Source organism: Nyctibius grandis, chromosome 32, assembly GCF_013368605.1.
Source record: "Nyctibius grandis isolate bNycGra1 chromosome 32, bNycGra1.pri, whole genome shotgun sequence".
In the NCBI taxonomy this organism is placed as follows: Eukaryota; Metazoa; Chordata; class Aves; order Nyctibiiformes; family Nyctibiidae; genus Nyctibius; species Nyctibius grandis.
Genome location: NC_090689.1, coordinates 5,383,975 through 5,399,744, shown reverse-complemented (window position 1 = coordinate 5,399,744; position 15,770 = coordinate 5,383,975).

The following is a 15,770-nucleotide window of genomic DNA, read 5'->3' as shown; positions in this document are numbered from 1 at the left end:
ATACAGTCAGTGGGCAAAAATCCCAATTAGGGAAATCTACGCTAGTTCAAGCAGGCCGACACCTCCGTCACGACCCTTACTGTCACCGTTTGGTGGCAGTTTTTAGAGAGCAAATTTGACACGGGGCAAAAACCCCCCCGTGCCCCTCCCGCAGCACGGGAGCAGCGGCGATATTCACAGGGGGATCGCAGCGGGGTCCGCGCGGCCACGAGGCACGTGTGCTCAGGATGCCACACACCCAACAAAGCCACTCGCCGCGGGCACAGAGGGTTGGCAAGGCGGTCAGCAGAAAGGCACACAGGAACCCAGACGCTCCTCGGTGCTTTTGGGTGCATTTCCCAAATACCACGCTGCACCCGAACAATCAAAAGCCTGTGGCTACCGAGGTCGGGACAGCCTTCGCGTGGCCACCACACTGCCCAACAATTCAGTCAAGTGTTGGATTGTTGTTTCGTAATAAACTTCTGTCTAAAAAGGAGAGAGGCAGATCGTGAAAACACTCCTTTGTCCCTCTGCACCCTGAGTAGGGAGGCAGCCCGCTCTGCGGATTTAAACGGAGCCAGCCTTACATGTCGTTAAACATTAGTAGGGTTGTTTTGGGTTTTAATCCTTGCACACACTGAGATTGGTCAAACATCTCCCTGTCGTGCAGACCAGGGAGTTGCAACGTTACTTTTTTTTTTTCTGTACAGATAAATTTGTCACAGGAGACAGATGCCTCCCACCTCATTACGCCTACCACACGGCTCGCTTGGCTTCGCGGCCTCTCGGAGCCCTTGTGAGTGCTGCAGAGCCCTGCCCAAGCAGCACGGCCCGAGACCACCGCAGAGACGCCTCCAGCCTCCTGCCTGAGGACACACGCAACGAGAAACCACGAGAAGCACAGAATCACAGAGTGGTTTGGGTTGGAAGGGACCTTAAAGACCATCTAGTTCCAACCCCCTGCCACGGGCAGGGACACCTTCCACCAGACCAGGTTGCTCCAAGCCCCATCCAACCTGGCCTTGAACACTGCCAGGGAGGGGGCAGCCACAGCTTCTCTGGGCAACCTGGGCCAGGGTCTCACCACCCTCACAGCAAAGAATTTCTTCCTCACATCTCATCTCAATCTCCCCTCTTTCAGTTTAAAACCATCACCCCTCATCCTGTCACTCCATGCCCTTGTAAAAAGCCCCTCTCCAGCTTTCCTGTAGCCCCTCCAGGTACTGGAAGGTGCTAGAAGGTCTCCCCGGAGCCTTCTCTTCTCCAGGCTGAACAGCCCCAACTCCCTCAGCCTGTCAACCTGCCCAGTGCCCAACCTACCAGTCTTAAGTGACAAATTAGCAGAAAGTTCCTTTCTCAGACCGTTTTGTGCGTATCCTTTCACTGAACTCCCCAGTTTGTGTGGCCACACAGCCAAGGAAAAAAACTTGTAGGTCACGAATTTTAAAACCACTGCAACAGCAAAAATCAGCAGAGACAGTTGCCAGGTTACACCTCTAACTGCTAATCTGAAGAGAAACCACAGCTCGGTGACATCTCTGTCCCCCTGATACTGTGTCCCTTACAACTTAACGGTACGGTAAGATTTTGCTGCTGCCATTCAGCAGCTTCAGAGTTGCCCAGAATCATTTACACTCCTTACAAGGCTATTCATCAGACAACTGCTCTTAAAATCAGCACTCTGTGAACACATCCATCACGTCCTGAATAAACAGCTACTGGAAAGGACAGACACTGCAGTTACTCAAAAGGGACAAGACGCAAGCGGTGACAGCCGATGCAGCGCACGGAGCAGCCCCGTGGCAGAGAGGCTTCGGCAGCCTCCCCTCCTGCTGACGCCGGCCGGTTCCTGAAGGCAAGGCAGGCGGGTCACCCAACTCTGGACTAAACGAGGAGCTCCTGGGTACTCTTATCAGCTTTGGTTACCAGCCAGGAGAGACCAAAGTCATGTCAAACAGAAACTGCAGATCTCCAAGCCCTTCCTCACAGGTGTCAACAGGAAAAGCGAACTCAATGGGGCTTGGCCTCGTGTCTTGCTGACGACGTGTTCCTAAAAACACACCTAGCCCCCAGCTAGCATATATTTGGGTTTTTAAGGTCTAACAAGCACCTAGGCAGAACACACAATGTGCAGAAGCAAGCCACGTCTCCCTAGAAGGGCAGTGCCCTGCCCGCTGCGTGGCAGTTGTGACCCTGCCACATCCAGGGCCCTCCCAGTGCACACTACTAATGCCATTACAACTATTAAAAATCCCCAAATAGCCTGGCCTGCTCCAGCTGCCCCAAAAACCAAAAGTGTGAGGAGCACCAACCAAGCCAAGCGCTATTTCCAGTTTCACCACCGATTATAGTGGTGTGTCCTGTTTTATGCAAGCTGACTACGTACAACATTTCGTAACAAAAACCGTCGTGCCACGATTTAGGAAGCGTTTCAGCTGAAGGGGCTACCTAAGCGAAGGTGGAGGGAAATGAAAGAGCGAAGCCGGAGGCAGGCTGCAAGCACCGGGAAGAACGAGAGGCTCTACGGGCAGAGCAGAGAAAGTGTTCGACAGCACCAAGAGCCTCTCACCCCAGGCGAGCCAGAACAAGGTCTCATTTACCTCCTCACCAATGCAAAACTAAAATGTAACATTACCACAATATTAGCAGTTCTAAGGAAAAAATCTTCCTTGCATTCACCCACCTGTTGTGTTGAGTGCTTCTCCTGGTCATTTCCTATCAACAGGGACCAGGCATCAAAGCTAAATCAGCTCCCTGAAGCACAGTGACAGAACGACTGTCGCTCTCCACCCCAAGTGAGTCTGAAGGAGCAGCTGGGAACAAAACTTACGAAATTCAGGTTGCTTTGTACTTTTTGTTGCCTTTTTGAAATAGCTTTGAAGCTGCAATGACTTTTATCTTCTACTTGGATGGAATAAACTTATTTTTCAGAAGCAAGATAGTTTTTCGGCTAGAAGCAAATCTGGAAAGGAAGCTTACACCAGAGGATACGCCTGTGCAAGATACCAAGAGCTTTCAAAGGAACTCCTCCAAGTACGGTGTCTTTTGGTCAGTGACAGAGTCACTATGATGCTCCATCCCTTGCCTACGCAGAAGACCAGTTTGCTCCCAGTGCAAACAGGGTAATCCCTGCCTCCCATAGGAAGGGATCGGTGGGAGCCCGCACAGAGCAGCAAGGAAGTGCTCTCAGCAGGAGCTCTCAAATCAGCTCCCTTCAGTCCACCAGAAGCAAATTTTCCTCTTTTACCTTTTTCACTAGACAACAGCAACCTGTTAACATCACTCCACCAAGCTGGCACCACCTGATGCATCAGGAATCCAACTGAAACGAAGAGGGATAAAGAGCCCGAGTACCCCAGCCACACCAGGAGATGCCTCTCCCTGAAACTGGGACCCCCCACTCCTGTTACAAACACCATAGTGGCCTTGGCAGTGCTGGGTTAACGCTTGGACTTGATGACCTTACAGGTCCTTTCCAACCAGAAAAACTCTATGATTCTATGACTGTCCCTCGTCACGAGCACGAAAAGTGTCTCCCGGCTCTGTCCCGCAGCGGGGCACGGCTGTGGCCGGCAGCACCGTGTGCCGGAGACCACCCGCTTGCCTGGAAGGAGACGGATGCGCAGGGAGGGTGGCGAAGGACCGCAGCCGGTCCCTGCCAGGTGACCAGGGCTTCAGGAGCTTCTTCAGTCGGTACCGGGGCCGCAGCAGCGCGGTGCAGCACCATCCCCCCCGCACCCCCGGCCCTGCGCGCCCCGGGGGTCCCTGGCAGGGAGGCGGGTGCAGCGGGGAGGGGCCGGGCCGGTGCGCGGGTGCTCCAACACCCCCGGCCTGAGCAGAAAGTGGCGAAGCCGCCCAGGCCAGGCCCCCGGCAGCAGGCCGGGGAAGGCGCTGCCCAGCCCCCGCCGGCCGGAGCCCCCCGCCCGCAGGGCTGCAGGAGCGAGGGCCGCAGACCGGGAAGGGCCGGGCCGGGCCAGGCCCTCTCCCCGGCCGGGCTCCCACGCCAAAGCCTCCGCCCGGGGCCACACAGCGCACGACAGCGGCCGCGGGCGGCGGAAGCGCCGGACGCGCAGGCGGGCCGAGCCGCGGGGCGGGCCGCGCCGAGCCGAGCCGAGCCGAGCCGCCGCTCGCCGGCAGCCCCGCTGCAGGGCCCGCCCGCGGGCTGGGGCCCCCTCAGCTCCCGCCCCGCCGCCCACTCCCCCCGGCCCCGTCGCCCGGCTGTCAGGGCGGCCCGCGGGGAGCACCGCGCCGCTCCGCGCCTGCCCTCACCTCCGCGCCCACGGCCGGGCCCGGCCGCCGCCGCCGCCGCCGCCGCCGCCCCGCCCCCGCGCAGCCCGCGCGCACCAGCCCGGCGCCGGCCCCGCCCCGCCCCGCCCGCCGCGCGCCGCCATTGGTCGGCCGGGGCCGGGGGCGGGCCACGGGCTCTGGGGGCGGGGGCTCAGCGCGGCCCGGCCCGGCCCGGCCTTGTACCGGCGGCGGCGGCAGGGGAGGGAGGGAGCCCCGGGGCAGCCCGGCTCTTCCTTCCATCCTCCTGCCCGGGTCCCCCAGGGAACGTTGTCACCGGAGGGTGCGGGAGGCCCAGGGGAGCCCCGGCCCCTGCACACGGAGCGTGGCGACAGCTGGAGACGGGCAGGAGGGAGACAGGTCCCAAAAGTAAACCGCAAAGTGTATTTTCCCAGCATGAGGAGGGCGCTGGGAGCTGGAAGCTTGGAAAGAATATTTCTGTGCACCCTGTCCTGCCGCAGCTGAAGGGCAGTTAGCTCCCGGGAAGGCTGTTCCTCGCCCCTACCCCAAAAACAGACACAAAGCCACCCAGCTGCGCACCCCAGGGCACCCAGAGCCGCAGGGGTGAACGCTGCGCTGGGGAACCGACCATCCCAGTAACCAGTCGCTAAGATTCAGGCAACAAATTGCACACGTTTTGCTTCGAATAATGGACATCGCAGGTCTTCATTTAGTTAAGTTTTTTTTCACATACAGACAAATCTAAATAGGGATAAAAAGAGCCACAGCACTACAGCGTGGGAGAGGAGACACAGGCGCTGCACCCACGTGCCAAGATCCATCACAGAGGGATCAGGCACCAGCCGATGGCCACAGGGGCTGAAGACCATCAGAATATCCTCCTCCTCCTCGTTCCCCCAACCAGCAAGTCCCTCAGTAACACAGACAAGAACGGTAGGAAATTCAGCGCGGGGTGAACAGAGCTCTGCCTGAAGAGACCTTTGCACCTTCTGGATTCTGAGGCTGCGCAAAAGTGGAGGCTGCCCGATAACAGAGCAGCCAGGAAAACCTCACTGCCTAAAAAAGCCTGCCTCTGAGAACCCCCCCAGTCCCCCCGAGGGACCCCCTCTCACCAGAGGCTGCTCTTCAAGACACGAAGCAACAAAACTGACAGAAATACTGGCATTTCTCTAGGAAAGGATTGATGGCCCATAGCACAGAATCACAGAATCAATGAGGTTGGAAGAGCCCTCTGGGATCATCGAGTCCAACCGTTGCCCTGACACCACCATGGCAACTAGACCAGGGCACTAAGTGCCATGTCCAGTCTTTTCTTAAACCCCTCCAGAGATGGTGACTCCACCACCTCCCTGGGCAGCCCCTTCCAATGGCTAACGACCCTTGCTGAGAAGAAAATTCTTCCTAATGAAATGCAAAGAGCCACCTTGTTTCTGAGAACTTGACCTTTTCCCAACAATTTGAAAAACAAACTATTAGCATAGCATATGACTTTTAGATTAACAAAACACCTAAGTCATGCAGAACAGCCCTTGCAACCTGGAGCAGCTTCACCACTCTCACCCAGAGAAAGAAGCAACCCACAGACTTAATAATTCCTGACTAGCAACATTCTCATCTCTTAAAAAGAAACAAAAAAAGACACAAGGATTTAAAAATACAACTCATTATTTCTTCTCCTGAAAAAGTGAAATGGAGCTGAAGAATCTCACGCGTACAAAAATATTAGGAAAGCTGCAAACGTTTCGATAACTCTGTAAAAACATTCGTGACTCCCACAAACTGAAGTGCTTTCATTACCGACATGGACGTTTCAGTAGCCTGTTTTGCCTACCATTTGCATTGCACTTCCATAGGCAATGAAAATGGAGGAGTCCATTTTATTTGCAGCTGAAGCGTTAATACAGTTTCACATCCTTCAAAGCGCAGACACTTCAGAGTAATCTTCATTTCAATCACTTAAACAACTAAAAAGAGCACAAGGACTCTCTTGTGCAAAAAAAGCAGCTGTTGCTAAATTGGAGAACAAATCTGATGTGATCACTTTAAAAGCAACATACGACAACAATCAGAGAGAGGAAGCAATAATTACAGATGTAGTAAAGTCTTTCCAAGCGCCAACACCCTGCTGGTTGTGCTTCGCTGGATATTGCTCACTTTTACTGCTCACACAAACACATGTAATTTACTGCGCTGGAACCATCCAGTAATGAAAAGGCACCAAAGGTTCTGCGAGTTCAAGTGCCCACATACCCAGTCCCTCTGTTTCTACACGCAGCTCATTTCTAGCCTTTCTACCCACCACAGGCAAAAAAAAGATATTTTCCATCGTAGCACGAGGAGTTCAGCAGGATGCACAAGTATTCCTCTACGACCAGTTTACTTGCTGTGAACCTGCACCTTCAGAAGTCTCTCCTTTTCATACCGGCATTTCCAGTTCTTTAGGGCAGACAATACCACCCGTGGCGATGGTACCCGGCAGCTAGTGCTGCCTAGATACTAAAACCTTTCTGTAACAGGTTTTCTCATATATATATATATGTAAGAAAATTATAACATACATACAAGTCACTACAATAGGTGACTTTTGCCTGTTAGAGAAGTCACCACCCATTTTCACACTTCTACCCGCGTGCTTAGCACCAGGCTACAAAGGGACATGGCACCACTTGCCATCTTCAGTTCCTTCCACCACAAGCAGGGGAAGGGACAAGAAGGGACAAGACTCCACTTTCACAAGCTGGAAGACGACGACAGCTCTGCCCTCTGCGCTCAGTGAGTTGTTTGGCAGGGAACAGCCCATGAGCAGATGATGCCATTCCTACTCCCAACCAAACAGGGGACAAATAGGAAGCGCCTTATGAAGCTGAACCTCTGTTCTATGCACTCAGTCGTTTACAAAAACGCTCAGCAACTGGAACATGCAAAACATGCTTGAGACATGGTGTGTGGTGAATGGATTTGAAACCTAGAAGAGGGGATGGATGGTTATCTAACCCCCTACACACGGACTCAGCAATATGTTCTTCACAGCTACCTGCAAAGACCTCCGAGTTTCCTTCACTCCCACGAAGGCAAACTTTCTGGCCATCCAAGCAGCATGTTTGAATCCTTTACAGGAGGAGGAAGTTTAGAGAACAAAACTGGAAGAAGAATCATGTCATTACACATATAAATCAGCTGTTGCTATTGGAAGGATGCAGTGTCAGGACAAAGTCCAATTTTATCCTTGGGAGATAAAAAGTGGTGATGAGGTGTAACTCGTTCACTCGACTAGTATTACAGATAATCTACAACATATTCTCCTCTTGGCCTGAGTGGGGCAATTAGAATTACCCTTTCACTACACTATGATGTTATCTCCTTCTTTAATCACCCTCTGGATGAGGGTGGAGGAAGTCCTTCAAAGACGACGTATCCAACCAAGAAAAAGAGCAGCTGGAAAAGCTTCTTCCTGTTCAAATTCTTCATCATGGCAAAGAGAAACTCTGAAGGCTGAAAAATTATACCTATAGCTAATTTTGTTAGCACATATTTTCCAAATACATACTACAAAGTTCTGTTTCTTTGAGGTCTCCTATCTCATAGGCAAGCAATTCCAAAAACTTCCATTATGTCTTCCCCTTCAGAAGACAGGTAGAGCTGAGAATGGAAATGGCTACAATCATTTAAGCCAGTGTTTTATACCACGCACGCCATGCTTCCCCACTTCAACTGGGCTGTACATCACCAGTTCACTTCTCTAGCATGTTGTACTGGGACTCTATAATGACAACACGTGCAGGCATGCCAAGGCTGAAGATGTGAAGATGAATTGGTATGGATTTCACTGCAGGTAGGGCAACTGAAGTACCAGAAACTGGGGCGGAGGAGCTGGTTCTGAATGCCGTAGTTCACTGTTGTTGTTCTACTTTGGTTCAAGCTAGTACAGTGCCTTGTACTACAATTCTCCCATCAGTTACTACCTGGAGATATTCAACCATTTGCTGTACACATCATTAACCTAAGCACAGTGTCAGGACTAACTGCAAGGGCTGATAGCTTTCTCCACCGGATGACCACTCTTCTTTCCCATCGCCTTTGAGGACCTGGTGTCACGGTAGCAGCTGCAGAGCACCTCAGAGGTCACCAAGGGAAAAATTCCCATTTCCACAAATGTGTTCACATCTTAGGTTGACTGACATGACAATTAGTGACTACCCTGGTCATATTCCTGATCTGAAAGTGTTTCATCCCAGAAGAGCTCCATCAGGTACTTTGCAGTTTGTAATGGTCCGTGCAGCAGAACCCCACAGAAGACTAGGTTGTCTTGGCTCACCGACCCATTCTCTGGATTGCCTTCCACATTGACTCAGACATCTCAGTAGAGGCTGGGCTACATGGATTGCAGAATCATTCCTCAACCTGTCTCATCGGTGATAAACAAGTTCTCTACCTAACAGCTCAGAATTGCATCAGACGACTTCTCAAATAGGAAACCCAAGCCAATTTCAGTGATTATAGCCAGGTGTTGTTCTGTGCTCACAGCCCACTTGTACCCCAGGAAAACATGAAAAAGAAGAGAGTGAAATCACAGAATTTGATCAACACACTGACTGTCATAAGCAAAGGGCAAAAGACTCAAGCCAAAGCGAACAGGAATTGCTGGATAAACAGATCTGCATGATCAGCACAAAGAATGAATAACACAGACATACCTGTGCATACCACTTTCCGGAATTACTCTCTTACATCAGGTTCACTTACTGTTAAAATTGACCTGGAGGCACAGGAGAAATACCATTCTCCAACAGTAGTGAATGAAGACACTTCAAAATCTGGCAGAATGCACCTTGTTCTACTGGCAGAGATACAATGTCAGAGGTACTCACCATTCGCAGCATCTTGCTAAACCAACTACAAAAAATAATTTCCATGCTACAGAAATTTGTAGACTCTTTGTGGGGAGGTTTCCACTTCCAATCTTAGATGCTCCTGCCTCCCCCACCCCAATCAGGCTACAGCACTTCTCACAGGGGGAATCCTTTGGGCTTTGCAGGTTGCTCCCCTTTGGGGCATTTTTCAGGAGCCCTTCTACACACACTCTACCTAGCAATTACATTGCCCTTTATAAAGTTCAAAGTCCACCAGCCTCAGACTACGACCTAGAATTAAACCTGCAATATTAACCAATTCTTTAGAACAGGCGTGGGCACTGACAGACAGGAAAAAATTCTGCTAGCCTGCTAACAGAAAACAACAGTGGAGGCAATCCTTTTTTTTTTGCAATCACCTACTTTGACTTTCATAATCGTATCTGTATTTGAAGTTAGCTCTCCTGGTGAAAGTGGCACTTACAACAAACAAATGAAGCACGGCGTGTGTTCATACCTGCGCACGCGCATGCAGGCACTTGCTCTGCGACTGCTTTAAGCCTGATGAGTGTACTTGCCCAAACACGTTCTCCCCCAGCAGAAGGTTCAGTCTGTAGCCAGCAGCAGTTCTGAATCAACAGCACACAAATCAAGAGCGTACACAAGCTACGAGCTGCAAAGGAATACGGCTGCTGAGCCCCATGCACAGAAACAAAATCCCAAGCAAAAACTGCCAACTGTGCCACCTCTTCAACTACAGGTAGCTGTAAAAAACCAGACACAGTCAAATCCCATATTGCCCCCAGCTGGTAAATCCAGCCTATGGCAGAAGAGCATAAATAGCCCCAGAATCCCCCTAAATTTGCTTTAAACTGAATCCTAAGGTTTTTCGTTAGATGTTAGTTCTTTGACTGTAACAGCCCAAACATTAAGTAGATGTGAAACAGTCTTTTCTACAACTGTGCGATTTATTTCTCTTTTTTTACTTACCAAAACCTGCGTGGTGAGGTTAACCACGTACGTCTGAAGCAGCAAGGCCTGCAAAAACCCCACACAACTGGGAGGGTCAGAAAGCTTTTCCTCCCCATCACCCCTTTTTTTTTTTTTTAAATCTCATTGAGGTTCATCTAATTTCCCCACCCATAAAATCAGGCCAGTATTTGTTACCTCAGAGGAGCTGTACAAGGGTTCAATTCAGTCACAACTGGTACCGTGCTTCAAAGATCTACATCAAAAGCTTCTGTAAAGTGGTTGGGGGGGAAAAAACAAGATATCACCGAACAGAAACCACCACTCCCCCAAAATCTGAGATCCTAACAAGAAAAAAGATCCCCTCTTTTTCACATACCAATAAACTTTAGTCGACACAACCACAGAAAAGGCCAGTTAATAAGGATGTATGTGTCCAAAAAAGCATCTTAACTATAAAAAAGGCCTAGTCCTATTTCATAGACAGGACACTTCAGAAGCAAAAGGAAAATTAAGGATCTACAAACACTAATCACAGATGAGTGTGGCAACTATTTCACTGCCAAATAAACCTGGCTTGAGGTTTTCAGCAACGCTGACTTAACTGTGCTACCTTAAGTGACTTTCAAAAATGAGGCAACCCAGTGGCAGAGGGCTAGAAAACCAGTGAGCTGTTCGATTGCCCCCTCTGTCCCCCAAACCAAGCCCATCCTCCAGCTGTTTGTGCCAGGAAACAAGAGCACGTAACTCCCCGCTGCTGCTGAAAGGCACAAGGTGACCTAGGTTGTAGGCTCTTCCTTGTGGAAAAGCTTCTTAAAAGTAAAAATAAATCACAAACATTAAAACAACGGGGGAATTGCAAATGACAAGGCACAGGAGTGGGCATGTTCTGAACAAAGCATTTTACTGTCAGTGCCTTTCCCTTTTTTTTAATAAATATGCTGTCGAAGCAGCAGGTATCTGTTTTAATGAGTGTTTTGCATTAGCTCTCGGGGTGTGTTTATTTACTCATTCTATAGAATACTCTGAGTTATCTGCACATAACTTGGGATCTCCTCTGTTTCCTACATGGGAATTTTTCCATGAATTTTTGGCTTCTGCTTCTAAAAATGAGGCGATTCCTTCTCTTTGCCCCACCAGCCTCGATTTGTTGCTCAATAAAGAACAGGACAGCCAGCCTGAGGCACTTTAAGCACGATACCCCAACACAGTGAAGCTGCTAATGGCTGGCACGTCTTAGAATTCAAATCTCTCTGACTTTTTGCCATACCTTCCTCTATGTGACTTACGTGATTGAGCAGAAATTTGTATCTGGCAAGGTGGACCCTCTTGGAACACAGCCGTACCTTAAACCTTGACGTGCCAAGCACCGGTTACATCACCATAGATGTGGGCAAAGCTGAGGATCCAAGGAGAGCTGCGACTAGAACATAAACAATTGGCTGCACCAGTCCTACAAAACCATTTGTACTGGGCTTCGAACAAAGCGAGCAGGAGAAAGCCCCAGGCTTGGCAGACTTAGGAGCTCTCCTCATTCTTTTCCTATCAAGGAGCTCAGTTGTTCCCACAGCAATCAAAGCACTGCACTTCTTGCTTTGTGGGACCTGTTTCTTACAGCCGACTGGGCTGTCTGCAGGGCCGCCTCTGCTCTAGCCAGGGGTAGTTTCCTAAAAGCATGTTGTTCTCTGTTTGAAATAGCTGGACACCTTCTCTGTCTCGCTAGATTTACAGGCTCTCATTCCTGCGGGTGGAAGTGAGCTTCATTTGTCTACTTGCATTTCAAGCACCGAAACTCAACTTGCAAATGTGCAGCTACATCAAGAAGATCTTGCCTTGCTGAACACGGCAGAAACTCCCCAACGCACCTGAAACTTCGACACACCCCGACGTGGCCATGAGCCAGACCCAGGCAATCCTATCAAGTCTGGGCTGCACTGTCAACAAAGCCGGCCATCAAACCACTCCTTAGACAAACTTTTTCTTCCTCCTCATACTCTCTCCATTCCCAGGTTCTGGACTTGACCCAGAATTACATCAAATCTGACTTCACTGCACATGCTCTCCCCTGGTTACTGTGACAACAGGCTGATTTCAGCATCACTCAAATCTTCATAGAAAAGGACACATGAGAGGGTAACAGCACCTCCCTTTTTTTGGATGATGAAGAGAATGTTTAGAGTGTCCTGCTCTGTACCAGCCTGCCTGTACGCTCTGGCAGCAGGGTGCCACACAGAAGCTAGTCCAGTTGGGCACAGCTACAACACCAAGAGCTGCTCTAGCACAGGGTAAATACCTGCCTCGCCGGTAAACCGGACTGCATTCCCAGCCTGTGGGCTGTCTGAGTGAACAGGATGCACTGCAGCCCAGAGCTGCCATCAAGCATCTCCAGAAAGAGGTGACAGATGCCATCAAGCATCTCCAGAAAGAGGTGACAGATACAGTGGGAGCAGGGCTCTAAGACCAAGGGTGTTCCCAGAACTGCTCATTTAACTCTCCTGAGAAACGCACTCTGGAATTGCTGCCTGGGGGAAAGGCTCTACAGCAAGCTGAATCATAAAGTGTTTCAATCACCCAAATGAAACCCTTCTTTCCCCTGCAAGAATCCTTTAAGAGTTTCTTTCTGGCTTTCTCTCGCTATGTCAGCAGGAGCCCGGCGTTGAGCTCGCTGTGCACTATTCCATACACAATGTTGGGAAAACAGCAAATACGAAGATCGGATCATTTCATGGAGTCCTTTGGACTGAATTCCAGTACAGTCTTCCTGAGCGACAGCTTCGATTCTGCCCAAGGCCTCTATAGATTATATTCTTGCACATTCCCCAGGCTGTCAGTAATTAACAACCTTGTCTGCTCTCTATTTCACGTACTTCCATAAAGCATGCAGCATTTCAGGATCTACTACTAAGCGTCCAGAAAAAGTAACATTTTAAATTTTTCTTTACAAAGGTCAGACAGGTCAAGAAACAGGAGTTAGCAGATATTTTGTTCACCTTTTTTTTAACCACTAAATCTGTGAAACAAGCTAGGAAAATCCTGATGGAAATCCTCCTTCAGGGCACAGAAGCAAGATAAACCAGCAAGAATGCCACCGACTAGTCGATGAAACGGACACTCGAGGTGTGCCTAGCCATGTCCACAGCAGATACTAAGACCCATACAAGTCTGGTCGCCCACTCGCTAAACAGGACTCTGGGTGGTGCAGGATAGTTACCTGAAAACAAGATGCTGCTTTGCACTCATGCTGTCTACTCAGCTACAAACAACAGAGGACTCAACTGACATCGAAGTTGCAACTCACAACTCTGAGCTTCATTTCTTTCAGAGTCTTGTGATAACCTACTAATTTCCAGCTTTTGTAGAAGATCATTCTCTTCCTCCAGCATCACAAGACAGCTGTCTTCTCAGTCACTTACTCTGAGGTCATTAAGAGTGTTTATGAAGAGAGAGGTATGACTAATTCATCCACAGGTGTCAACTAAACAGAAAGCCTAAGAGCAAGTGGTACAAGTTGGGGGCAGACCTGTTGGAGAGCAGCGTAGGGGAAAGGGACCTGGGGGTCCTAGTGGACAACAGGATGACCATGAGCCAGCAGTGTGCCCTTGTGGCCAAGAAGGCCAATGGCCTCCTGGGGTGTATTAGAAGGGGTGTGGTTAGCAGGTCACGAGAGGTTCTCCTCCCCCTCTACTCTGCCCTGGTGAGGCCGCATCTGGAATATTGTGTCCAGTTCTGGGCCCCTCAGTTCAAGAAGGACAGGGAACTGCTAGAGAGAGTCCAGCGCAGAGCCACGAAGATGATGAAGGGGGTGGAACATCTCCCTTCTGAGGAGAGGCTGAGGGAGCTGGGTCTCTTTAGCTTGGAGAAGAGGAGACTGAGGGGTGACCTCATTAATGTTTATAAATATGTAAAGGGCAAGTGTCATGAGGATGGAGCCAGGCTCTTCTCAGTGACATCCCTTGACAGGACAAGGGGCAATGGGTGCAAGCTGGAACACAGGAGGTTCCACATAAATATGAGGAAAAACTTCTTTACAGTGAGGGTGACCGAACACTGGCACAGGCTGCCCAGAGAGGGTGTGGAGTCTCCTTCTCTGGAGACATTCAAAACCCGCCTGGACGCGTTCCTGTGTGATATGGTCTGGGTAATCCTGCTCCGGCAGGGGGATTGGACTAGATGATCTTTCGAGGTCCCTTCCAATCCCTGACATTCTGTGATTCTGTGATTCTGTGAAGTGGTGTAAATTTTATCTCCAGCTCAGTCATCCTAATATTCAGAATGACCTGAAACAGGTACACAAGAGGCTCTAACTGATCTCCTTCCTCATGCCCTGCTGAAGAGCCAAGGTGACCAGGGAGTAAGCTCCAACTATTCTCTTTAGAAAAGGGAACACTTTTGTAGACAACCCATTAGCCCTGTAACTAGGACAAGTGGAACCTACAAGAATGTTACCCCAAAGGTATGGATGAAATACGAGAAAAATGGTGGGAACTTGCAGGGTACCAAATAGAGGGAGCAAAGAAAGGGCAGGAGTCTAAAGACAGAAGAGAAAAATCTACTGAATAGCTCAGAGATGATCAGAAAAAATAAATCCTAAGTATGTTGAAGATAGGAGTGGGCGAAAAGGACTGGAAAAGAAATACTCATAGAAGCGCAGGCACAAATTGCATGAGAAATGAATTCAGAGAAAAAGGATAAAAGATACACATAGAGAGCTATACAGAACATCTGTATCCAAATACATTCAGCTGTACTATGCTACTGCACATAAAACACGTATGAGTATCTGCATAGCAATATACCAACAATGCACTGCAATTCCTCCAAAACAATGCGACAGCTTGGGTTTATTAAGCAGATTTAAAGTAAAATAAATCTTGTTCCAGCATGTGAGCCCCTAAGTCAACACGCTGCCTAAAAAAATGCATTAGTGTAACATTCCTTCTAGCACTGTCAATGGCAAAACACTCTTAACAAAGGGGACATTTTCAATATGATAATGAGGTTTATCATGATTTTAATACTATTTATACTAAAATACCCCGTAATCCTTTTTGCAATCCCAGTCTTCCTTTTTCTTCCTACATATGAGTGTACAATAAAAAGGTTTGACAAGACCACTGGCACTAACCCACACATTTCTGAAAAGAAAGCTTACGGTGTTTCCCCAGTTTTGTGAGGTGTTTTACATGTCACTTTTGACACACTATTTCAGTGCCCGTCCACAATTACCGTTCTTTTTGTTTACGTGCACAGAACTAACATCTGGAAGATTTTTTTATTAGAAGTTTTCCAGTAATGTTTCATTGTGCAACCTTTAGTGCAATGCTTTTCCAACACTCCTTTCCAGAATTGGGTTTGAATTCCACGAAAGTAGTCTTCTACACCTGACAGAAAGGATGGAAACAAAAATACAATCAGTACAAACAAAAAGTCTTCTTTCAAAAAGTACATCTGACATATTCAGGATGCTTCCTTGCCTCTTCTCTCACTATAGCCTAAAGATGAATCTTCCTGTAATGTACTGGCTCCACACTAAATACTCCAGATAAATGAAACATAAATATACTTTAAAACCATATATGACGGGTCACAACACGCACAGGTGTTTAGCCCTGTGGAGTGGTCCGACCGCACAACGTGTGCCCCCAAGCAACGCAAAGCAATCCAACACTGCAACCCAAAGCAAACTGTCCAGGCCAAGGCACGTGCAAAAGCGACACATTCCAC